This window comes from Chiroxiphia lanceolata, chromosome 2, assembly GCF_009829145.1.
Source record: "Chiroxiphia lanceolata isolate bChiLan1 chromosome 2, bChiLan1.pri, whole genome shotgun sequence".
NCBI lineage: Eukaryota > Metazoa > Chordata > Aves > Passeriformes > Pipridae > Chiroxiphia > Chiroxiphia lanceolata.
In genome coordinates this window covers 31,850,443-31,876,519 of record NC_045638.1, presented here as the reverse complement: position 1 = coordinate 31,876,519, position 26,077 = coordinate 31,850,443, and the positions used below count along the sequence as shown (strand labels likewise).

At 39.7% G+C, this 26,077-nt stretch overlaps 1 protein-coding gene across 3 annotated transcripts in view; it reads right to left on the bottom strand.

The window, feature by feature from the left end:
* The window catches only part of CRACDL (CRACD like), a 66,076-nt gene extending 46,298 nt beyond the window's left edge, over positions 1-19,778 (bottom strand). Inside the window, exon 1 of one of the 3 annotated variants that reach the window (XM_032680391.1) lies at positions 19,745-19,778. The gene's annotated coding sequence lies outside the window, so the exon portion shown is untranslated. Of the gene's footprint in view, positions 1-205; positions 227-19,424; positions 19,489-19,744 lie in introns of those variants that run through there. The other 2 variants (XM_032680389.1, XM_032680392.1) reach the window with 2 other exon arrangements.
* Positions 19,779-26,077: the final 6,299 nt, after the last annotated feature.

The following is a 26,077-nucleotide window of genomic DNA, read 5'->3' as shown; positions in this document are numbered from 1 at the left end:
AAGAGCTCAGTGTTAAGTCCTACCCCAAAAGCACTTAAATTGTCAGACAAAATAGTTACGGATGTCATGATCTGAATTCAGCAAAGCTGAATTAATTCAGGCTTTAAATAGAGTCACATTAAAAACACCCCAAAAACGTATAGATAACCCAAGAGACATTGGAAGGAAACAAACTGAAATTTTAAGATGTTAAATATATACTCACCTGCTGCTAAAGAAAAGCTGATCATGTAACAACACTGAGCGCAAATTGGACATCACAGCTCTGTGCAGTGCAACTGATTTTTAAGTAGTCCAGATATCCTGAAACAATTTTCTGACGAAAGGCCATCTTACAGATACCATCACCAGAAGGCAAAACAATGCAGAGAATCTGCTCATAGAAATATTTGTATTTTAGATAGCACTAGATTAATTTTTTTACTACAGATTCTGCTTTTTGGTACTTTAGTGCATCTTTTCCTACAAATTCTTCCAAATGGCCCTAATGTAGAGCAATGCAACAAGCTGACACTAAATAGCAGAAATTAGAGAAAACAGAGGAAGCCTGGCAAAATGAAAGGTGCAGCCAATATAAGCTTTTAATAACAAGGTCCTTAATAGAGACAAAAAGAAATTAAAAGACACAAGTATGGTAGATTTGAGAAGAAATGGAGAATTGCTGAACCCGAGAGAGAGGAAGAGGGAAAACCTCTCAGGGGCAAGAACTTAGATGTGAAAGGGGAGAAGGAAGATGAGAAAAATACTTCAGATTTTTCTGAACACAGACTGAAGGGCAATTGTGAAGACTGGAAAGAGAGCCATGGGAGATGTTTCAGGTAGGTGCCAGAATCCAGTGATCTCCTGGCCACAGATGAGGAAATGGCTTAGTCAGTGATTTGTCATTGACACTCTTGGCAAAGCTACTGTAGGGCCATTGATTTAAACTTCCGTGCAGAAAAGCGAATGCGAATGGTACATGGATCAGAGTGATAGACAATTAAACAATGAGAACTGCAACACAATAGAGCAGTTTTACACAAAAGTTAAACAAAGGATGTAGATGGTGACAGCTGTTGGAAATGCTGATTCCAGGGAGAGCTCAAACTGGGCACCTTTCCACTCTCTGAACATTTCCTCTGATCATGTCTTGATCAGCAAAAATGGGTAAGTAGTAAAATGGATCAGAGTGGGGTACAGAAAATCCATTCCATGGTGTTAAAAATAACCTGTCACATCTTCCTGTTGTCTAAACTGGCATAACTCCATTGGCTTCATATGATGCCAGCTTAAGATCTGGTCAAATGCAATGAGTAAGAGGAAGGTGGCAGTGCCCCTTACATGTTTCCCTTTGCCCACAGGCAGGTTTCAGCAAAGTCTGTCTATTCCAGGGGAAGATACTTAATAAAGGATTTAATCTTCCTGATGAATACGAAGGATGCCAGAGTACCAAACCTGTCAAACACACCTTGCAACAAAATACATTTTTAAAAATTTGCTTCATTCAGCTCTATTTTTGTAAAGCCATGTAAAACGGAGAATTCTAAATTGCCTGACTTCAACCACTGGAAGTCAAACGCTCCCATACAAATCTCACTGCAGAAGTGTAGTATCACAGTAACTGAGATCTTACATAATCTGGTCACATCTCCACACACATCAGGAACACAGTGCTGAGAAGTCTCCCAGTTGTTCAGCCACAGAAGGAGCTGCGTGAAGCACTGATTCACGCTGATGAATTGTAACCAAGCAACACTGCCAGCATCTCTCCAGCCCATTGTTCAACTGAGCTGAGGAGAATAGCAGCAGAACAGCACTGAAAATCTGCCAAACTTCGACTTCAGTTAAAGAATACCATCCCTCTAATACTAGACATAGTAAATTCTGTAACCAAAGTTTAACAGAAATAAACTGTTACTTCTCTCTCAGTAAAAAGATTATGTCATGCCTGAAGGCAGCAAATTAATTTCTGTGTGTCCATGACCTCTTGTAAACCATCTTTACAAAAGAAACAGTTCAAATTCACTTTACACAGAAAATGGAGGGCAATGAATTATTCATCTGAGCAGAGGGACAGAAATACTGCCTTTTTTTGGTTTGGCTATTGGATGCTGAGGGAAACTAAAGACAACTTTCTCAGATACAGTAACTAATCAGCAGCAACACAGACGAGGTGGAAAGGAAGTAGATACTTGAAAATTTCGTTCAGTGAGAGTTAGCAACTCTTTTCCATGTAAGCATCTGAAACCAACAGTTAATGCACGTACTACAGCTACTACATCATTGATATGAACCTTATTATCATCAAAGGCATTAAAAAATTAGGTTGCAATACTGACATTTTTTTCTTTTATTGCGGTTAAGTCTGAGGGGTTGGATTATTTGTCGTGTTTAATGCCACCAGCCTGGATATCAAGAACAAAATTCACTGTAAAATTATCCATTCTTGCTCTTCATGGAAATAAGAAGACGACACAGTCTGCCAACAAGACTGTTGGTTTCTAGAGAATTTAAATTTTTTAGATGTCCCACAGTATCCTCATTTCACCAGAAAAAAAAAATCGCATGTATAAATTAAGAATAAGATACAGAATTGACTTGTTCTTATAACGCAAAAGACAGGCTAGCAGCTGTAGGCATTTCTCAGAGCACAAAAACCAAAAGCACTGACCTGTGAAACAGAAATAGTAATAACATCTGCTAGATTTCTGGGCTCTGAAATCACATTCCCTGAGAGCAAGTTTCCAAACTTATGTAAGATACCACTTCCCTTTTCAATGGATTATGCTTCTCTTTTGAAACTTCACTTAAAAGCCTGAGTGTAAAACCACATGTATCTTTCTTTTCCAGGAATTAAAGTAGTAGAGTAAAGTTACAAACTGCTATGGCATTGGCATAAAAATAGATTTATCAATGTCTCTCCAAATTTGTGATATCCTAGAATGACTTGGGTTGGAAGGGACACTAAAGATCATCTATTTCCAACCACCCTGCCATGGGCAGGGACACCTTCCACTAGACTCAGCTGCTGCAAGCCCCATCCAACCTGGCCTTGAATACTTCCAGGGATGGGGCATCCACAACTTACATTAGATCACCCTCTTTCCTTACTCCCTGCTTTTCTTTCTAGTCTTTTTTTACAAACCAGGTTCCTAGATATGGTCTTCTCAATCCCACCACGGGGAAATCAAGCGGTCCTGTATTCACTGTTTTACATAGAGGATCACCAGGATTTCACACACGCAGGAATGCTGCCGCTTGGGTTCTCTCTACATGACAGTTTAGGGTCCTTCCTATAAGTCCTCAACACTGCCACAGGTTTTGACACTATACAGTATACTCCCTAGAGGGTCAAAGTCTGCTCTCCCTTGGCTTGAGTGTGAGCAGATATTTAAAGCAGAACTTGCTCTCCCCTTCTTCTTTCCCCTCGTATGTTTGCCAGATGCCTTTACTTAATGTCTGTTCCCTGGATTGGCTCTTAGATTGATTTCTTCCCTCTACATTTGCCATCTGCTGGTCCAAACAGCTAAACAATACACTTACTTCTCAATCTCATAGCATTGATTCATTCTTGCTGTCAACTTGGCATCCAAAATAGTATGGCAGGTCTGGGTAAGGCCTTGCTCCGCCAACAGGAATTTTCTCCTTGTACCTTTGCAAGCCGTTATCACAGGAGCAAAGTTTTTAAGAGGGAAGAAAGCACAAAGCCAAAGTGAGAGAGAGGTACCGAGAGGAACTGAACCACGTTGTCTTGATAACAGGAAGTGGTCTGTGTTGTGGCTATTTCTTGGAAACAGGATTTGCAGCCCAGGCAGCTGGCTTTGTACAAAGAGAAGACATCAAGCTGTATAGCAGCTAATGGCATGTGCACTTCCAAAAGAAACAAATACTTTGTGGAAAAAAGCTTGACTTAGAGCCTTCGAATCCTTTTCCAGAGTCTTCAGCAACTGTCTTCCTCTCTCCAGTGAAAATTTATGAGGATTCCTGTGAAATAATTGGTGTGAATATGGGCACCATGCCTGTGCCCTGCAGGGTACACAGCCTGGGCAGCACTAGAGGGGAAAGGCCAGAACAAGGGCTTGCAAAACTGCAACAGCAGCTGGCTGGGAAGGGTGTGAGGAAGAGGACAGAGGCAGTACAGAAAGAGGAGGAAAGGAAAGGTGCCAAAAAGTCTTGTTATGACCCCACCTAAATGCTTAACAGCAAGGTTTACTGAGTTGCCTAAATGTGCATGTTTTACCCATCCTGTTACATTAAACTCAGAATGTTTTAGAGACGAGTCTGTCTCTTGAGTGTTTGCACAGTTCAAAGCACAATAGCTCCTTGTGCTGGCTGAGTCCTTTGAATGCTGCAAGAATACAATTAAATAATAGGAGCAGTAAAAAGCTTCATCCTATTCATACTTGAGAAGATCTTGCATGGTTCTGGACAAATCACAGCCACAGCAACACTCAACAAACACATTTTCTAATCCTCTCATTATTACTGTTGCTTTCTCTTAAAGGTATTTTAAAGAGAGAAAAAAACATTCCTTTCATGAAAAAATATGTATTTCATTTAATATCTGAATGCCACAAAAGACCAACAGTGTAAGTGACTAAAAGCTTGAGAATTCCTGGTTCAGTGCTTCTCTGTATGCTTAAATTTGCATATACACTTGCCTTTTTATGTTTCTCCTGTGATTTTGGTGGCTCAGCTGACATCCAAATAGCCTGCCTGCTCTCAACTTTGCATCACATGGTGAAGTAAGTGGGAACAGTGTGAGGTCTGCAGGGTCTCAATCTCTTAATGTTTAGATAAATGCTGACACTACAGAGCTGGTCCTAGTTTTCCAGAGCTTCCAACCTGTTATGAATCTAATAGAGAAAACCCAGCACTTCAGTGTTCTTGGTCTCAGCAGCTCTGATCCAATGCCCGTTGAAGCCAAAAGAAAGGTTCCTTAATTACCCAGGTAGTGTCAAATCAAGCTCAATTAGACTCAAGTGCCACTGAAGAACAAGATGTAAACACAAATTCCTTCACTACTGAACTGTACAGCACCGACCTGCCTGCTCCAGGTCTTCGTGTAACCTGATACTTCATACACCACCCAGCGTTCAAGGGAGTGGTGCTGAGAAACACTTCCTGAAATTCCAAAGCTGCTTTATCTGCTTCACGTTGCTAGTTCACAATGAGATTGCTGGTTGTCACCATCATGAATGGAAGGATAAAAATTCAGTGATAAGTTATGAAATGTTACATCTGCTCAAGAAGGCAGAACCACCAGCCAAAACCAGTGTGTCACAGAAATGTGTAAAACAGCACCAGATTTAGCCAGATCCAGCACAAGCCAGGTTTATATTTGAAAGCTGCACTGGTACATATGTTAGTAGGTGTATGAATAAAGGAGCAGAAGATTGTACCACCAGTCTGCATATCCATGGTAACAAAGAGAGGATCTCCTGGGAAAAGAAGTTGTGAGTGGGGGAACAAAGGAGCTTTATTCTTTTCCCCTTTGCCTTAGGGCTAAATAGCTTTCACACTATCTAGCAAGATTATTTAGGCCGGGGCCATGTTCATCCCTGGATTACAAGAGCAATGAGAAAAAAGAACAATATGGCACCTTCAGCCCTCAGAGCGCTTGTCTAGCTTGCACTGCGGTCCATGTCTCTCTTATGTTCACAGCTGCTGTTCCACCTAGGCTGAAGTTGATGAAAACACACCCAGTCACACTACAAACAACCCATTATAGTAGACACAGTACAGAACAGTACCCAAGACATACACTGGTGAGTTGGGGTGTGCAAGCTAAAGAAACAAACAGTGGCCTGCTATGCAGCTCTCAGTATACAGTATTTAGGCATGAATCGTGGAATCGTTTAGGTTGGAAAAGATTCTAAAGGTCATTGAGTCCAACCATTAACCTAGCATTGCTAAGTACCAGTATTGCTCATTTCTCTTTGTATATATGAGTATGTTCTAAATACATTTATGATGACACAATTGCATCCACTCTAGGCCAGGTTTAACAACCTTTACTGTCTTGTAACTACTCATAAAAGTTCTATTACTACTGAAGGACAATGTCCAGACAAAGAATGACCAACTGCAGAAGCAATTAAGTTACTGGGATTTCCATGCAACACACAGGGATACCAGTGTCCTCACATGTGTGCCTATTCCATCACTCATGGTTCAAAGAGCAACCCCTTGAGCTCCCACTCCTCTGTGTTCTCCAAACTACACTCACAGAACTGCCATCTCCATCCATCTCCTTACAGACATCATTTGGGCAAGAGGGAGGTGCTGCACCCGGCACTGACTGAGCCCATATGGACTGAATTCTGGGTACCTGCATGCTGAGCTGCCAGGCAGGAGGTCAAAGAGAACAAAAGAAATAGGCACCATCTGCCCTATTGCTGTATGTAACCTCTGAAGCAAAGGGATGAAAAATTGTTGCAAATACAGTTATTTTTAATAATCTCCTTTTTTTATTCTCCTGCCCCCCAAAAAAATTCCAGTTTATCCATTTATGAGTCTGAAGCTCTCTGCACATGGTCCATTTCTCTTGCTCCTTCCTGGTCCAGGTTCTTCCTGGTCTTCACAATAGGCAAGAAAAAGTGACTTCAGAAAGAAAGGACGACAGAATAAAACCTTAGCATACCCAAAAAGTCATCTGAACATCCAAACAGGAGCAGAAAAGCTCCTTCTTTTTAAATCCATCTTTTGTTTCCATGTTACAAGGTATGTTTTTTAATAGTTTGTTCTAAAATAAGTTGGGCGTGGTCTTTTTACTAACTATTGTATGATTTGATAATAATATAGCAGAGCAAACCACTTTCCTAATCTCAAATAAACTCTTAAATTCTACAGTGCCTTTAAGAAAATGGGGCTTAAATACCTTTTTATTTTTTTTCCAACGTCATGTATGCCCAGGAGAAAGCAATTTTTCCTCTGTTTAAGTTGGTCTTGAAAGTCTTAGAATTGACAGTTGCATATAAACAATTTACATCCTCACTTTTACAGCTACATGAAATAGCATTAATTTATGCAGTACACAATGTCTTGATTTCCTGATTAATCTCCCTTCAGGCTTTCACTGTAAGTCAGTGATATTTTATTAGAGATAAGGTAACAGTGATACTTGTATTAATTTCCTTCATTACATTCAGTTGCTTGTAACTTTGGTGGGTGGTGTAACTTTTAGGTCTTTTGAGTGGAGGGACAAAAGGATTAATAGCTTGTGATGGTGTAACTGGAGTGTCCACCTCACAAACAAGAGGTAGGTTATGGTTGCACAATGAACCTTGGTTCTGACACACTCAAGCTTAGGGTTTGACTCAGCAAAGTAAATAAAGCTCTTTTCAAGCAGTCTGCACAAAGTTGTCAGGGCGTTCTGGTTTAACACACAGCACAATATCACGCATTATACATGCAATGGAATTAATTAATACGTTTAAAAACTGTCAACTACCAGGTGTAAGCACTTCAATCTGCTGTTCCTAAGCAAAGTGGTTGAGAGTTTAATAAAAAACATCAGAAAGATTAGGTAAAATTTCAACATAATTTTGACTTCTCATATAAGTAGACCCCTTGCATGTTCCCGTTGCAGTAACTCTCTCACCTCCACTAGCAAATGGCTTTTCCTTCCTCACCCTAAGCTATTAAAACAGATATTGTATCCAGATCACTACAGGTTGCTGTGGAATATAAAGTTTTAATGACACCACAGCAGACTCTTGGGCTGAGCTTATAAGAGCTCTCAGTTTTAGTCCAAATCTAATAGTAAAGTAAACAGAGTTAGGATGATGCTCAGTGCTATTGTAAATTCCAACCACATTCCATCTTGAAGAACGAATGGAGAAAAAAAATGGTGTAACCACTTAAAAATATTATGATGAAAACTAGATTGGTCACTTTTATTTTGCTCTAGGCTTCAGAAACAGAGGCCATTAAAATAACAACTAGTCTGATAGAAAAGCTAGGCAGAAATGAGGCTTTATATTGTGGAGATACAGCAGACAAAATGTAGTGCTATAGGAGCAGATGTGGTTTTAAAAAACAATAAAATACTTTTCACCAGAATTCACAAGTTCATTTTGTGGAGATGGAATCAGGAAGCCCTTGCTGGACATTCCCATCACCAGCCACAGATCCAAAGTCCCCATGAACCCAACAGAAGGTTCATACTGAGCTGTACCTATTTGCACACACTTTTACACTGTGACTGAGCTACAGCTTCTGATTTTGTTCAGCATAAGACTGCAAAGCAGCTGAGCTGGTTATTAAACCAGACTGTTGAAGCAAGTGTGTAAAAATTACAGAATTCAACTTAAAGGTTACAGTCTAATTGCCAGTATTTTACTTTGAATAAGGAACTTGCTGCATCAGGCTCACTGCAAGAGTTGCAGAGGATATTTCTGTGAAGTTTCAAGAAAACTGACTAAAAATCTCTTGACAATTTACAGTGTTCTCTGCTCACAGAGTCATTTTGTATCAGATTCACAGGACTAGTTTTTACTAAAAAAATCCTCTCACCATGACAAAGGTTGTGGAAACAACCTCTTCAGAGTAAACAGCCCTTCCTTAAAGCACTCCATCAGAGTCCAAACAGAAACCCTCATATGCTTGTGCTAACAGTGTCAAGTTACGCGAGAGATGGTAACCAGTTTAAAGAGCATAATTTTATCAGAACAATAGGCCAGAACAAATGGGGATCCTGGAATATCAGATATGTGGCACTATATTATTACAAACCCAGGATTTCAACTTGTTTCTAGGAAAGAAATGTCCTTCTTTTTCTCCTATCTTCTTCCACTGTTAAATTTCAAGCTAATAACCCATTGTTGTGACTGAGCAAAGCATTACTGAAGCAATGGCTACAATTCAAAGCAAGTGTAAAACACAACAGAGCTTCCTTATCCATGAATGTAATGAGAGCTACAGAACCATCATCTGTAGATGCATGGCAAGACCAAAGAAGCAACTGATGTTGTGGGTCAGAAGAGACTTCCTTTAAGATTACTATCACAAATGCAGGTATTTGTATGGAAGAGATGTCTCTGCAGGAAAGAAGAAAGCAAGGAAGGAGAAACTCTGCTGAAAAAACAGTAGTAAAGTCAGCAGTAAGTATGAGAGAAAGAGAGAATAGTTGTAGAAAAAAATTCCCTGAAAAGGCCTAATGACAGCATTACTTCATGGGTGGCAGAACAAAGTAGTAAGTGATGCTCAGAGAAGCCTCCCTCCTCTTCGCTGCATTCTACTTCATCCATAGAATCAAGGTTTGCTTTGGTTTTTCAATTATCAGGATTGGATCTGGCTTCATCTGCAGATTAACATTAGCTAAAAGTTATTAAAAAATGCCTGGTTTTGACCTAAGCTTTTACAGCCTCAGATCTCAAGCAAATCCAGGGACACAAGCCCAATTCTGACCTTGCAGCAGTTCCTTGTTCTGTCTTGCCCACTTAACAGTTTTATTCACATATTTTACTCTGTGTTCTCAACTGCCTGTGCAAAAGCGGAAGAAGTAGCAGCAGCAGAACAATTTTCAGGTGGGTTTTGTTGATTTCTTTCACAGCTGTGGCAAGAATTACTAAAGGCAAACTCATCGAAATACAGTAGTGAGCCTGTTCTACAGCCACGAGGCCAGAGACGGGACGACAACTACGCACCATGCCAACCACTGGGAACCCACACTCACTCGAGCTGTGCTAGAAGGCCCCCTTCTCCTGTGCTGAACTCCATCCATCTTTCACAGGCCAGTAATGCTCCTTGCTGTATTCTGCATTCCAGCTTACTGGACACGTTACCTTCACTCCATCACAGCACCCAAAACACCATTCCTTCAACACATATACAGGGGAAGAATGTACCTGAGAAATTCTGTCCAGCAGAGAGAAGGAGATTTCCTGAAGTCCCTTAGGCTTCTCAGCTGACTGCAGGATGTGCCACCGTTTCTCAAAACTAATCAGCTGTTCCAGAGAAACATGCAACTTATGAGGAGAATGTGTCAATTCATTCACCATATATGCTCCTTTACAAATACGTAGCACAGATTGGAACTGACATTCAAGATGACCCACACCCTACAATAAGCCTCACAAAAACTGCCTAGTTATTCACTTTTCCAGCTTGCCAAACTAAGCCTCCATACTCAGTGTCAAGCTAAAACATTTGTTAAAATAATTCTTGGCTTCCTTCCACTCCAAACAAGTTCGTCAGACAGATATTTCAACTCATTTTTGACTCAAGCAAGCAGAAGTAGGAAGGTACAAAAGTAGAGATGTAAGATCCGTCATTAGTTAAAATATGATTTTTTTTGTACATATTTTTCTTCCACATATGGATAATGGAAGGTTTCGGCTATTTTTGAGGTCACTGTCTCCAATTAAGAGAAATGCACGAGCTTTAAACAAATCAGACAACCGTGGAACAATTTTAATCCCTGAATGAATAAATCCCTTGGGGGACCTGGCTGCAGAGAAATCAATGGGCAATTCTATTAAGCCTTAGCAGCAAATAAGGCACAATCTGGCTTCTACAATGGACCTCAAAGCCACAGATCCTGTCATAAGAATTTATCAGATTCGTGTGATCAGTCATCAGTGTACAGAGCCCGATTATACAGAGAATTTCTTCTGCTTACAGCAGCTGTTGGAACAGCATTGTCTCTAGATCATCTTTGAGTGAGGGGCTATAATCTTATGCGGAAAAATGACAGTAATAAATGTTAGCTGGGTGAATACTCATTTATTCCAGTGAACTCCTACCCTTATCAGCACCCTGCTGCCCACTGACCTTACCTCTAGCTCAGAAGTGTTAATAGAAGTGTCAGCTGTGACTGTGAGAAGCTCGGCATTTGCTCCCACAGCCTTTCACAGCTACGTATAAATGACCTCCTTTGCCCTACAGACTGGAAGTGCTCTCTCTAGCTGTGGGATCAAACACAAATCATTCATATCGTACTACAAAAATACACCACAGACTGGCACAGAAGATAGAACTGTGCTTTAAAAAAAAAAAAAAATCATCAAAACAGAAGAGGCAACTTCCCCTCCTCCTCCATATACCTACATGCTCACCTGCTGACATCTCGCACGGTAAGGACAAAATCACTTTGCTTGATGTGATTGATACAGCCTAGGCCATATCTGGGAGCCTCTGCAGCAATACCTTGGGCTGCACCTGCTCTTGCAAATAAAACACTCTCGAGACTGTCCTGTGGCGCTGGAGACAGTGCTCGAAACCAGACTGCTAAACTCTCATGATCTTCGAAAGGGGCTGACTACAGCCACTCGGCTTGTTGAAAACATTACCAGCCTATCCAACCAGGACCGTGTCCAGGGCTGTTCCAACAACACAAGAAGACAGGTGATCAGTGACAATCTGACCCAGGAAAGTTCCCCACATTGTTCAATAGTTGAGAGGCATCTTCCCTGTCCAGCTACCCAAACTGTTCAGATCTGAGGCATGTCCAAGGTGCATGACAGCTGCCTTCTCTGCTCACAGGACTAAATTTCCTTTCCTTGAAATCAAGGTATGTGAATAAAGAAAAAGGGTGAAAATAACACACATACAGCCACTACCCAGACAGAGCTGTGCTACAGACATGGCACACCCAGTGCTCAGAATTCAGAAGTACTCACTCCAAGCATCCACTCTTTAGTTACAGAGAATCAAGTTTTCACAGCCATTAAATGCTTAAAGATAGAGATGGGAGCTATCACTTCTTGCAGTGAATAGCAATCCTTACCCAATAAAATGTACAGTAGGATTTTTAGGTTAGGTGCCTCAATCCTATTTCAGTTGAAATGAATTATATCCCTGAAAATGTTAAAAGCCTCTGTATTGAGATGCCTCTTTTATCCCTTGGCACCTAAACACGTCTCTAATCCATTTCACTGGCTTATGAAAGAAAGAAATACAGAAGTAATACTACAAGTCTTTTCCTCCTTCTCCTGGGTAAATAAAAAATATCCTCTGCATATTTCAGCTTTGCAATCTCACTTCAAGTCTACCTCTGAGCACTAAAATGGAAGTCCTGTGGAAGCTGCTGAGGTAAATTTCAACACTGCCTGGTAGAATGAGACACAAGACAGGCAGAAATAGTTACGTAGTTTAATTCACATTGGTTTGGCATTCGGCCAAAGGGGTTTTGTGGAAGTAATTAAAAAAAGGGAACCTTAAGTCACTAGAAGGAACAAATAATTTTCACAGTGACACTTTACTTTTCTTCCCCAGCATCCTTTCAGTGATGCACGTTATCCAGAATTCTGTAATCTGCAAAATCAATTTAAAACACCAATGTACAGTTATCACGTCACTCTAAAAAACTAAATTGGTAAAGAAACATAGCAGTCTTCATCTGTCGGTTCAGCAGCAATCAGATAAACTGGCTTTACAGTCTGGACCATATATTCATCTCACACAGATGTGAAAAAGGCTAAGCTACAAGATTAAATAAAAACCATACATATTGTCTACCACAACTCTTATTATTTTGAATCAATTAACTTTTGAGATAAGTACATATTCTAAGTGGATATTTGAGAGCAGTAAACTGTACAGTATCTTAACAAGTGGCTGCCGAGGAACAAGAAACCAATACGACTTCACTTCGATAATTTTGGACTGGGTGATTTTGGGGGAATGCATCAGGATAAGAAAGAAAGTGCCCTGCCAGATGAGTCTGACAGTTCTGCCTGTGCTGTTAGGAAAAAAACCATAATTCTAATTTCTGCTACAAAGCAATTAGCATACTAGAAGAAAATTACAGTACACAGTGACACAAGATAATGCTCCACATTAACTGTTCCTATAAACCTTAAAGGCAAGTAAGAGGGACAACAGTAAAAAATGTTATCCTCCTTACTTTAACAAAAGATGTCTTTTTCAGAGTTAACTTCCATGTACTCATATTTGGAAGCCAGATCTAAAATACCTGAAATAGCCTCCATTTTCACAAACTGTTTAGCATTCCTCTCACTGAAAAAAAATCAGTCTTTAGAGTACAGCTGCCTTCAGTGTCCCAAAGACACTAGACACTTAGGAAAATTCAGGACACTTCACTGAAATACACTAACTTGTCTTTCTTCAAATATTCCTTTTTAAAATTCTGGGAGAACAGAGCTGATGGGAATAGCATTTTCTTTTTCATGCTTGCATTATGTACCAGTATAGCAAAATCCAGCCACCACTGGTAGCTTGAATGCACCAAGCAAGACATGGAGGAGGATCTCTGCAAGTCTGCATATTCATTCATGTTTACAAAACTGAGAACACAAAGGTCTAAGAGACTGATTGACCTATCTGAACTATTTGCTTAATTGACGATCAACTCTAGGTTTCTTAACTGCTCTTTCTGATTCACTGTCTTGTATATATGTTGATGACACACTGTTGAAGGACCTAAGGGCTGATCTCTGGCTACAGACATCAAGTAAACTCTATTTTACTATGATACTGCCACCTGTAGTCTTTCTGAACACCCCACTACCTCTGCACAGTTTTGATTTTTAAATTTCTAAAAATGGCATTGTTTATCCTTTGCTGAAGAGTTCAACATCACCCCACTCACCAAGAGAAACGTCAAATAAAAGGTTTGGGCAACAAGCTTTCATCATCTTTCCTCTGTGATTTCCAGCCCCGCCTAAAGATCTTCAGACGTTTGCCTGCCCTGATGTTCTCTGATGAAGACTCTGCTGTCAGCAGGTCTGAGAAGAACAGGCAACTTCAAGGTGAATATCTACCAAACGAGCATGAATGGTTACTTCCAAACAGCAGAGAGCATGCCTGAACACACTACACAACCAGCCCACACTGCAGAAGACTGGGATGGAAATCAAATCTGAAGTTTCTATGAGGCCTAATGGAGAACTCTCACCAGATACTTCTATATATACACTTCATTTATGCTCTACTTCTGTACACTGATTAGTACTAGTGACATTAATTCTCTTCCTCTTCCAATGTTTTTCTGTACAATAGTTTTTTTATGCTAACCCATCATTAAACTAAAAACAGATCTTGAATAGGCCAGACATATATGCCTTACATTGCAGAGCAACACACAAAGTGATGTGAATTCATAATCTCTCTGTTTTGTAGTGTTACAAGTCAAGACTTAAACCCTATGGATGTTTTGCTCAGTATTCCTAGCTATGAAACTGTCAACTCAAAGGTGATGCATTAAACACTATATCAACTCAGAAGGCCTGTAGCTACAGAAATTAGCTTCTTCCATTCTTCTTTCTAGGAATGGAATTAGTTAGAAGGACACAGACGAGCGTCTGTCCCTCCTTAACCTGCGATTTGTCCAAGTACTTATGGAAACTCTTGCATGTTTCCATGGTCAGCTGATACAGTGCAGCCTCTGCATCTGCCCAACCCCCTAATGCCTTGCACAAAGCTTTGTGATACTGATTCCAGTATTAACAGAAAATGTTGCAACTGTAAGATTTCACAAATTACTAATTGTGATGGCATACAGTGCCCCGAATCCTTTAAATTCAACGTTATATTGTATTTACAGCTTCTTTGTTCAGTTCTAGAATATTTTCCATTTTAGGAAGGAAGGAAATCTACTCAAGTTTAGAATCAAATAAACCCCACAATTCTAAAATACAGTTAGCTGATAGCATTTTATAGACAATGAGTTAGAAGATTAAGTGGTTCCTCTGTTATTCTATTTTTCTTTAAATTGCAGAGTTGCCAAAGCTGATTTGATAAAAGAAGAATGACAAGGAGAACGAGAAACTGTGTAATCTTCCCATCTCACTTACCACTTTCAGATACAAAGGAGTAAAACTGGAACCTGCCTCCTCTGCCCAGAATTTTTATGTGCTAAAAAAAACCAAACCAAAACCAAACAAAACAAAGCACGCTGAGTTTTTAGCTTTTCAGGGATGCAATATTAAACAATGTCATTAAAAATAAGTTGACTTTTAAAAAAAATAAATTCCTTTGCTGTTTAAAAAAAAAAAAGTGAAAGCAGAGCTGTTGTGTGCTTTTATCCATAGAACAAACAAACTGCTTATGGAGACTGTAGCTTAGCAGTGTGAGCTAAAGCATTTTTTATAACACTGTCAAGAGTGTGTCTTGCCTGTTAGCTCAGACATCATACCTAAACCCCTAAGTGTATCCATAAAACAAAAAGCTGTATTGCAGTACAGTCAAGATATTTTCCTTGAAGGATTCCTTTCAAAGCTAGGTCTGCCTTAGCTTAGCAACAAACTTCATCAGAAAAACAGATGGTAGAGGACACCACTGAACGTATGTCCCAGCTTATACACGTGGGTAATGTGGGTTTTCCATACTCCTGGAGCTGACTGATGAAGTCTGTTCTGAAGCTGCTGGGAGCATGGAGGACCATGGGCCCAAGAATTCTGAGAAACAAAATGTACTAGAAGAAATACAGAGAAATCAGGGTCCTGTTTTATCTCATTCTCTTTGAACATCAACTAACAGGCTAAAAAACTTTGCCCTAAATCAATACTCCAGTAATTACACTTCACTAGACTCATTCAAGGTCACGAAGAGTCAATGGTGACAAACTGCTATAAAATCCCACTGTATCTTTTATACCTGTTTTGATGCTTATCTCTCTGAGTCATTGATTTAATCTTCCTCTTGAATTATTTCGAAATTCGTCATAATTTAAGGCATCACCAATGAGTACAGTGAAACTTGCTCCCAGGGCATGTTTCAAACATGCTGTACTAAAGCAGATACACCATCTGCTGTTTAAAGGGCTCCAAGACAGTTTTCTGTTAGTTAAATTCCTACAACTACTGGATAAAGTGCTACTGCCAAGAGGAATTCTGTTGGCTCCCTCTGAGGCTATACAGGGTACAGGCATCAGGAGTAATGGGACTTGCAAGAGGTATGAACAAAGTAAAAGGTTACCCTTGAAATCAAGACAATGATTATTTAAGTCTGAGCTTCAATAGAAACATCACTGCTGATTGTTTTCACAGAAACATCTACTAATATATTTACACTATTCTCCCAAACTAGACTGCTGTCTGTGTTTTCCCACATGCCAGCAGACCCAGTGGCTTGGCTTTGAGTTGCCAAGATTTTTAGTTTCACCCTGTTATAACTCAAACAGATGTAGGCATTTTTCACTCAGAATTTTACAACCCATGATGTTCACTCTTTATAGACACCAAAAAATGAAGTATTGTAGAATTACTGTACTGATTGCATTATTTACTTTTATGTTTAACTGTAAAACTTTCTACTTCAAATGTATTTCAGAGTGGCCAAAGACCCCTTTGCCTCATATTCCAATGTTCTACCCATATCCACCTCCAAAAAGTAATCAAATTTGATACTGTATCAGGAAGGTCTTTCATGACACAGATTTTATGAGACTGTCTTAGCTTAGCCCTCTTCATGTGTAGTGATGGAGTGAGAGAGGCTGCAGTATCACACTGAGAAGGCACAAGAGGAGGAATTTGTGACAGTATTTGCCAGTTCAAAAACATAAACTCAGAAGACCCAACCTTACCAAACCAAAGCTGAATGATGGAAAAATATAATTCTGAAGGAGTTCTGCTGACTTTGGGATGAGTACCAATCCACAGAAATGCTTCAGTACAGATAAAGCCATCTTCCTTAAGTGACAGTGTTGTCCATGAATGAATGTTTCACTGTAATAAAATGGGTAAACTAAATGGTCTCCTGCCCTGGCTGTTTTTGCACAGCCTTTCTTCTCTCTTTAATAATATAGAGCCATAAATCTCCCAGTAAGAGAAGACTGTATATTTAATACCTTGAACACATTACATTTTATGACTAAATTTCCATCTTTCCTGTGATTGTTAACTCTCAAAGTATGCAAAGCTGGGAAATGAAGAAGCTTTTTCTAAGAGTGTGTTGCAATCCTGGCACATACAACCTTCGTTCTACTGCCTTCCAACAAAGATTTCCATGTTCAAGCAGATGTCCTTCAGTATTTTGGTCTCAAACAAACCAGACACATTCAGTTCCTCAGCACCTACAGTTTCAAAAAGGGACTTCTAGGCATCTGAACAAAAAGATAAATGAATTGTGCATTGCTGTATATATACTACGTTTAATGAGCCAAAGCCAGGCCTTGCTGTTACGAAGCAAGACCTCAGAGGGCAAGACAACTGATGCACTCTAGCAGGGCACTGGACAAGAGATCTGTGACAACAGTAGCAAAAGACTTGGAAGACACCTTCACTTTTTGCACAGTGAGTGCTCTGCAGGTTCCCATCTACAATGTGGATTGGTTATAATGCTCCAGTCAGAGAGTGGTTGTGCTGGTAGAACACACATCTGAAATCAAGAGTGGAACAGCTGGATGCGCTGCGAGTCAATGGCCATTTATTAAATCCTCACACAAAACAGGGAGAACTTGTCTCTGTGTTGTTAGACAAAGATGATTTCACTTTAGCCCTGCTGAATCCGAAATGCAGCTTTGCTACTGCAATAAATATTTGCTTGAGACATTTCCATAATTTAATCATATTTTCAGTTGCTCAGTAACAGTTCAGTGCCAGTCCTTGCTATTAAGGAGCTTGCTCCGTCCTCCTCTTTGCTCCTCTTTTGTCATAACTGTAAATATTGAATCTGCCAGCCAAGTAATGTACAGCTGTTAATGCCCTGCACGAAGGGATAGCAGAGGCTGTCTGTACCACTACAAGCCACATGTGAGCAGAGCCCTCTTCTCTGGGGAGCTCAGCTGAGCTGCAGGCAGCAGGCACTCATATTCCCACGCACTACCTTAGAAGCAGCACTGCTGCACCCACTACTAAACAGTTTTATGGATTTTTTTCAAGAGAAGAGTCAGACTCTATATATCTACAAGGAAACTTTATGCTAAAGAAAACATTTTTAATTAAAATCACAGTAGAATTAAAGTTCACAAGGTCACTGCGAAAGCAAAGAAACATGAGCTTCTACTGTCTATAAACTCTGACGTCTGTACACAGACAAACCAATTACCCATCACTATAAACAACCACAGACAGTTCCTACTTCATCACTGGATAAAGCAAAATGCACCTGCTCCCTTCCCTTTAATGGTAAGCCAACTGCTACCATGAAACCGCCTTCTTTCAATGATTAAAGAACTGCAAGGCAAGTGCCAGTAATAAAGTTATATTTTTTTCCTCCTGTAATCTAATCTTTGCCCTGTAGAAACTGCTGATGAGCTCAGTTCCACTTAAAATTTACATAGAAACAATCCATATCATGTTGCATGGAAAAGGACTGTTGCCCCAGTGTTTACTGGCCCAGTGATACAAGGAATGAGAAATTACTCAGACACAAAAATGATGTACAGCATTGTATTAGTATCAAACAGGCTTTGATGCATGGTTGCTATTTTTGGAAGCTAATGATCTGTGAGTGATAAAGCAAATGAACTTTTTAATGATGACAAATACAGGAGAATGTACAGCACCGAGTAGAGAACACGATGTCAAATAAAGAAAGATTTATGGGAGCTAATTATGGTACATAAGATTTATAATGGAAAAAAGAGGAGAATAGGAAAAACTTGTAGAAGATCGTGTGTGTGTCAAGTTGGAATAACAATTTGCTTTCAAACAAAGAGATGGACTGTATAGTTTACTACAGGCTTCTAGTTGATACTTATATTGCTTTGGTATTTATATGCATATAAAGCCTAAGACATGCAGGATTTTATGCAATTGAAAATAAACTAGCTATAGAAAAAAACTCGCTATAGAAAAAAATGTAGTTTTTTAACTAGTGTGAAAATAAGCAAATAAATAGTATTTTATTGATATTAAATCTATAGGATATTTTTCAGTTAATTGTATGGCAAAACTGGCAGGGTGATGTTTCCGCAACTAAAATTTCACTGCACTCTTAAAAATTTTTCAAGAGATTCCCACGCATTGACCTAAGATCCATCAGTGTCAATTAAAATTCAATGGACTAAATACACTATTGACAACAAAGTTTGTCAACAGAAGCTAATGTAATAATGAAAGAAATTGATTTGTGGTATTTCAGATCTCATGACCAAAAATACATTAAAGAGGACGAAGAAGTCACAACATTTAAGGCAAATTTCAGGCCGGAGGGTCAGTCAGCACTTCGCGAGACAGGAATGGGAGAGGGTCAGAAAACATCCCGGCCAGCTCAGCTCAGCCTTTCCAAAAGAAGTTGGTCTGGTGGGAGCACGGGCCTGTTCACCTCAATCTAATTCACACCTTTGACAAACCTGGAAATGTCGGTGGTGAAGGAACCACTTGTGCACACAGAAACCCGTGTCCATGTCCCACTACGTACCTTTCGCCTCTAAATCAAACGCCTTTTTAGCTTCAGATTAAGCGTTTCCCTTCGCCTGCTTTCAGGAAAACAAGCTCCGGAGGACACACGGGGAAGCGAAGCCCCCCGCCCCCGACGGCCGCGGCTTGGCCAGAGGGAGTCGCTTCCCGGCGGGTCTCCCCGCTGCCTTCACTCACCTGGAGCCCGTGCGAGGGGCGAGGCGGCGGAGCCCTGGCGGCACGGGCGGCCCGCAGGGGAGCGGTGCCCGCGGCCGGCAGCGCCCGGGAGGCTACGGGGAGCGGCAGGATCGGGCGGCACCGGCCCATCCGAGCCGCGGACCTGCCGCCACCTGCCCGCGGCCCTGCCCTGCCCCGCTCCTCCCGCCAGCCCCGCCGCCACCTGCGGCGCAGGGCCCGCCCGCGGCCCCGGGGCCAAAGGCGAGGCGGGCCGGCCGCGCTGCCCCGGGGGCGGGCGGGGTGCGGCACCCAGGTGTTTTCCGCCTGGGCAAGACACTGACCGCGCCGGGTCATAGACGTACGGGAGTGAGGAGAATGAGCGGAACGGGCGCTGTGAAGGGCCAATTGCACCGTTTTCCGCCTCGGCTTTCCTTTCCACTTCGCCCACCCGTAGCGGCTTAAGGTAGCGGCGAGCCATCTCCAGGTTTTTGCTGGAGCGAGTTAAAGACCGTTGGAGGTGGCGGGATAGTTGCAGTGTGTAGCTATAGGCAGGATGTTTGTAGGGGTATCAGAGTGAAAGGCTCCAGCTGAAGTTGCTTGCAGCTGTGAATAGTCGTGCATTTGGATCTTCAAATGGTGTATTTGAAGCTTAGCTTCCATGCAAGAGGTGAGAAAGGATGGATGGACAAACTGGCCGGAAGAACTGACAAAAATAACCTCGAGTAGTTTCCCACGTTGGCATCTATCTATTCCAATAAAATTCTCTCAAACTTGTGAGTTCTGATTTCATAATGAGCCAGTGAGTCTGAGGACAACAGTTCTGGATAGAAAATAGAGATGTTGCCTGAAAAAGGAATGACCACCGCACTACATTGCCTTGTAGTCCAAGGTAGAAGTGTTAGAATGAAAAATTATGTGGAGGTTGTTTGTTTCTTAGGGCAGTGGTAAGGGAAGCAGAAATGAAAATGGAAAGCTGGTGCACACTAACTCAGTCTTAAAATGAAAAATCATTTCCACGTTACTTCTAGAGCAGCCACTCTGGGTCAAAAAAGAAATTCAATTATAGGTTTTATTTCTGCCAAGTAGCATTGTTTTACAAATGTTCATGCTATACTGGCAAAAGTGATTTTATAAAATATTACTATGTGCAGGAAAGACATACCCTTGTGTAAAGCAAATCTGAGAAGCACATTGTTCACCTGCTCGGTTGCACTGCAGCTCTGACAACATTTTCTGCTTTGTGTACTCTATATAATTGCTTGGGTGTAGGCTGCATTGAAGATAAAAAATGTTTGTTCTTCTCCCACCTCAGGAAATAAAAACACTGAAAATACAATGCAGAAGAGAAGCATAAGCTAGGAAAACTAACCTTAGACTTTTGCATCTGCTGAAATAAATTACTAAGCTGTTTTGTGGATTTTTATAAAAATCAAATGTGGGGCGGCCTAGAGAAAAATCTAATTGCAATATTTTAGAGAGCTAAAAAAAATCCATTGGATGGAAACATCATTTTAGGCCATGTCTTCAAATATAATGTTTTAATTATAAGCAAATTTTGTTTTTTCAAAGTTTATTAATAAAAAATCTGATCCGTGTCATGAAATAAGGTTATATGTTTTGATATAGTCAATCCAAGTGGAGTCACATGAAAATTTTATCAGTCTAATTAAGCTCTTTTCCTTCTGTCTGGAAAGTGTCCAAAATGTAAAACTAACTGAAATATCTTTCCATGTGTTCAGATAACTGTGCATGTTAATACCACAAAGCTATGTATGATTCATTCATCTTCATTTCACATACTCCCTCTGCTGGGAATTAGCATGAAGGTTCAGTGGATTAGAGGAAAGATCATTAAGACAAGAAGATACATTAAAAACTCTCTTTTGCTTCTTTCATTAAAAGATCACACTTCTTTACAGACTGTCCCATCTATATCAGTAAATCAATTTGTATTCCTTGTTGCAAGGCTATTCATACCAAAATCACTTAGATGTGGAAGGAGAAACTAATGCAAAGTAACTAAATATTCCATATATACTCACTTTTTATGCATTCCATTGTTTAATTTAAGATCTGCTAGTATCAAAAATTACATGAATATACAAAAGCAACTGAGTAACAGAACTGCAAAAGTATCTTTGATGCTGATAGACATGTGGCTAATACTCCACTGTCTACACTGACACCAATGGGATTAAGTTGCTCTGAGAAGAAATGAGGTGATAGAATAAAAAACTCAGCTGTAGTATTACCAAAGAATACCCCACACCATGGAGGAGCTGCTCGTGGGCAGAGCTGTCTCTCTGCAGCGCTGCCTGCTTGCCATGAGTTCCCTCTGTCCCAGGAGCCCAGCCCAGCTCAGGAGCACAGCAACAGCCCAAGGTATGTAGTGACCCTCTGGTGGATTTGGTGCTGAGTCCCTGGACCTCAGGCCCTGAGGAAAATTGCAGGAACGCCTTGAGAAACCAAAGTTTTTCTGCTCAAAGACTAAAACCACTTGCTAAAACCTCTCACTACAACCTTGCCTGTGAGGAAAGGCTGAGAGAATTGGGATTGCTCTGCCTGGAAAAGAGAAGGCTTCGGGGTGACCTAATTGTGGCCTTCCAGTACCTGAAAAGGAGGGAGAGGGACTTTTTATACAGGCAGAAAGTGACAGGACAAGGGGCAATGCTTTTAAACTGGAGGAGGGCAGGTTTAGATTAGGTGTTAGGAAAACATTTTTTACTCAGAGGGTGTTGGCACTGGAACAGATTGACCAGAGAAGTTGTGAATGCCCCATCCCTGGAAGTGTTTAAGTCCAGCTTGGATGGAGCTTTGAGCAACCTGGTCTAGAGAAAGGTGTCCCTGCCCATGATAGTGGGGTTGGAACAAAATGGTCTTTAAGGTCCCTTCCAACCCAATCCATTCTATGAATCTATAATTCATTCTAAATCTGGTTTTCTTTGAGTGGAAAAAGCAGGATAAATCACATAGATACAAGGCTCCAAATGCTCCCGAAAGGTTGCTTGCATAGATTTTACAAGAAGCAGGGAAATATTTCTCCCCAGCAACACACCATGAATTCTTCCTCTTTGGTGGGACTGTACTGTAGTGGGGATACTATGCTGTATGCATAGTAGCTCCTGCTTCTTCTAGTATGAAGAAAAAAGATACTAAAGAGGGAGGATACCGGAGCACTGAATTATTTCTTCTACAAACCCTGTAAACCAGTTATGGTCAAGTGAAATACCTTCTACTGAGTAGTGGCGACAGTTTCCATTGCCACAAGTAAGCAAACTTATCTGGAAACAACTCCATAACCAGTGGCTAGAAATTAGAGAAATATTGCTGCAGAAGAGCATGAATACTTTTGAAAATTTTATGGTTTCTTTGTTACGCAAAACAGAAAATTGTAGATCATAACAGTATAGCTGAGTTTAAAACACTCTTATTTCATATAAAGCCAAATTGTATTTTCAGGTTTGCCTGTGTAAAAATGTTGTGGTAAAAGGCACTTTAAATATATATATAAAAATCAAGTATAGCATTGTTCATGTTTGCAAATAAGTGCCACAAGTATAAACAAATGATAAACAGATTCCTTTTGTATGCTTGTTTCCAATCAAAATATTGTAACTAAGCAATGACTAGAAAATCACCCTACCACAAGTAACCCACATTATGAGGAAATAGATACTACTACAAAGTGTGTAACACATCTCAGGTTGGGCATAAACAATAGTAATTACTGGGTATTGAAAAAATTAAGACGTTATGGATTAGAGAGTTTACAACCCAACGTAAAGAACTGTAAAGATTCCGAGCTTATCATCTATCCATACTTAAGGACAAATTTTCATATTCAGTCATAGTCTGAAGATTTTGGAGCAGTACATTTCCCCACCAAGAAATTCCCCACCAAGAAACATTGTTGCAGTCCTCTTGGGCTAGCTATTACTACAGACATTGCCAACAAGCAAGGTTTTTTGCCAAACGAAAAGGTATTATTTGCAAACTTCAGTAAATTCAATTAATTCTTTCATTTTTTCTTTCTTTCAGTTTCTGACCTAGGTCAGATGTAGGCAGATGCCACTACAATTATCCTGCTCTCTGAATATACTCACTTAAATGATTTTTTTTTTCTTGAACATCAAAAATTTTGCAGCAATTAATTGCTCTCAGAAGTCACTTGAAGTCTATATCTTGTCATCATTGACAAAAGTTCCTTTGGGTCCATCCATGACATGATGATCCCTTTGCAATTTGCCTGCAGAAAATTAAGGCTTTCATTTCCATAACATTTTTTTAAGGAAAGGCTAACCCTAATAAAAAAGGCTATTACTTTACCTGGGTACTTGAAAAAAGCAAGCTTATTACATGTTGGTATTTACAATCTCATGTTCCTTTATTCCTCTTTGTGTAAGAAAGAATTTTAAAGTCCAATTTGCTTAAGAATCTTCTGCATTTACTTCGTAGGTGAGTACCTCTTTATTGACTTCCTTATTATCTTACATGGAAAAGCATCATTATTGCAACTAAGGAATGACATCTTAGGACATTGGCATCTGCACTCCACAAAAGAACTCATTTTTATCTATTCTAAGTATATTTACTATCTGCTTCTCATCTTCCAGATATGGGTATTAGTTTTATAGACTATGATCACATTTCTCAAACTTTTTTATGATCACCTTCTAAAAAATAATCAATATGGCAATATGATTTCAAAACAACAAATCACTTTCTCATCTTCTGGGATGATGAGATGATTATCTTCTCTTATCTAGTGTACAATGTGCCTTTTAATAACTGCATAATATGGCAATGGTTAATGTCATTATGTCTGCTCTATTTCAAATACAGCACATAGATTTCCCAGATGATTTATAGGAGAGAAGTTTACATATTCTCTTGCATTTAAAGTGCGAAAATATAGAACATAGACAAATGCTATGACATATACTGCAGAAATTCTGAGCAAGTGGTAATAACTACCACCAAACAGACTCACTCATACTAAAGAACTCTAAGTAGAAACTTTGTGCAGTTTTAATAAAATTCTTAGAAGTCAAACACACCTCTAGTATGTATGGAAACATACAAAATCCCACATTTCTTTACAGATGAATATCAGAAAACATGGCATCCTCTGGCATTAGTATCTTATTTATCCAAATTAATAACTTAGATTTGAAGAGGAAAAAACCCTACATTCTTCCTATCTTGAGATGGCACAGCATTCTCACAAGCATATAGTTCAGCAAAAATACATCGAAATCATAACACCTTAATATAGACTTTTTTTCCCCAATAAAGTTTCATACTGTCATTTTCTTTTCTTATTTTTCAGGTAACTTTTTCAAAACCTTTTAAAATCATGCATGCTTTTAAAATCAAAACACACTAGTGTTTTACTTTCCTCAAGGTAAAGTCAATGGAACTTGCTTATTTCTGTTTACTGAGATGGGCCACCTCACACAATAACAGAAGAGCTGAGAGAGGGGTGGGAGAAGGAGCTGTTTAGACTGACTTCTTCCCACAGAACAATGTTGAGTGTTTAAAAACCTGTGCAAGCATTTGTGAAATAGATTTGATGACATTTAGCATTCAAGAGGGAAAATTGTAATTAAATCAGCATTAAACTTTAACTCTCCAGATGTTGTGCAGAACCTTCACAAGCCATTGTGAATATAACAGTCTAAGTCCTTGAAACTAGAATCCCTAGAAAGAAAAAGAAAATAAATTTAATTGGTTTCATGTTCGGTGAATACAGAAATACATTCTGATGTTTCCGTGTGCAAAATTTTAAGGTTTGGATTCTGGAAGCACTTTGAGCAGGCTTCCCATAACAGTCAGTCCAGATCATTTGACAGATTAGATTTTATTGTACAAAAGTGCTATAGTGCTCTTTGATGTGAAAGACAAGCTTTGGACTCCTATCACTTAAGAAAATCAGACAGAAAATGTCTTTCCCACCAGGTTTGCAAGACAAACTGCAAGGCACATCCTTTTCACTTTACTGGAACAAGGAGTTTCACACAACAGAGAGAAAGATAGAAGAATAAAAAAGTTACTGTCCAATTTACTTCTGATATCACATTCTCAATGAAAGAATAAAAAGGTGACTGTCTGCTTCATCTCCCATCAGTCTGTCTGCTGAAATAGCACAGAAACCCTGGAGATGAGGAAGTGCATTAGTGGTGACTCCAGCACTGCTATCTCATTATACTTCATGTACTGCAGAGTCACACAGTAGCTGTGGAAGAAGCCTCTCCAGTATGTAGTACTTGTTTCTACAATATCTTTTCCCTGGTAACTTGTCATCAAGCAATTGAAAAATGAAATTTCCTCTCCTGGAAGACTATTTCTAGTGGTGTTCTGCTTTAAATACAATAGGAACTTACACCTAGATCATGTTTCATCAATCCCCCATATATCTATTTTAAAAGTCTTAATTCTGTAATTCTGCTGATGATTATACCCAAATATCTGCACTAACATTCTTGCTTTTATTTTCAGGAAATATCTTAAATTTATTTTTCTTTCATTCTGATCTCAATGAATTTTCCAAATCTTTCTAGAGAAAGATTAACTGGGAGGGAAATTCTGTCATCACTCATAAATATTTCAGGCATTTATACTATTCCATCTTTTTCTTGATACAGACTCTAAGTTCTAGCCATAAGATTTATCAA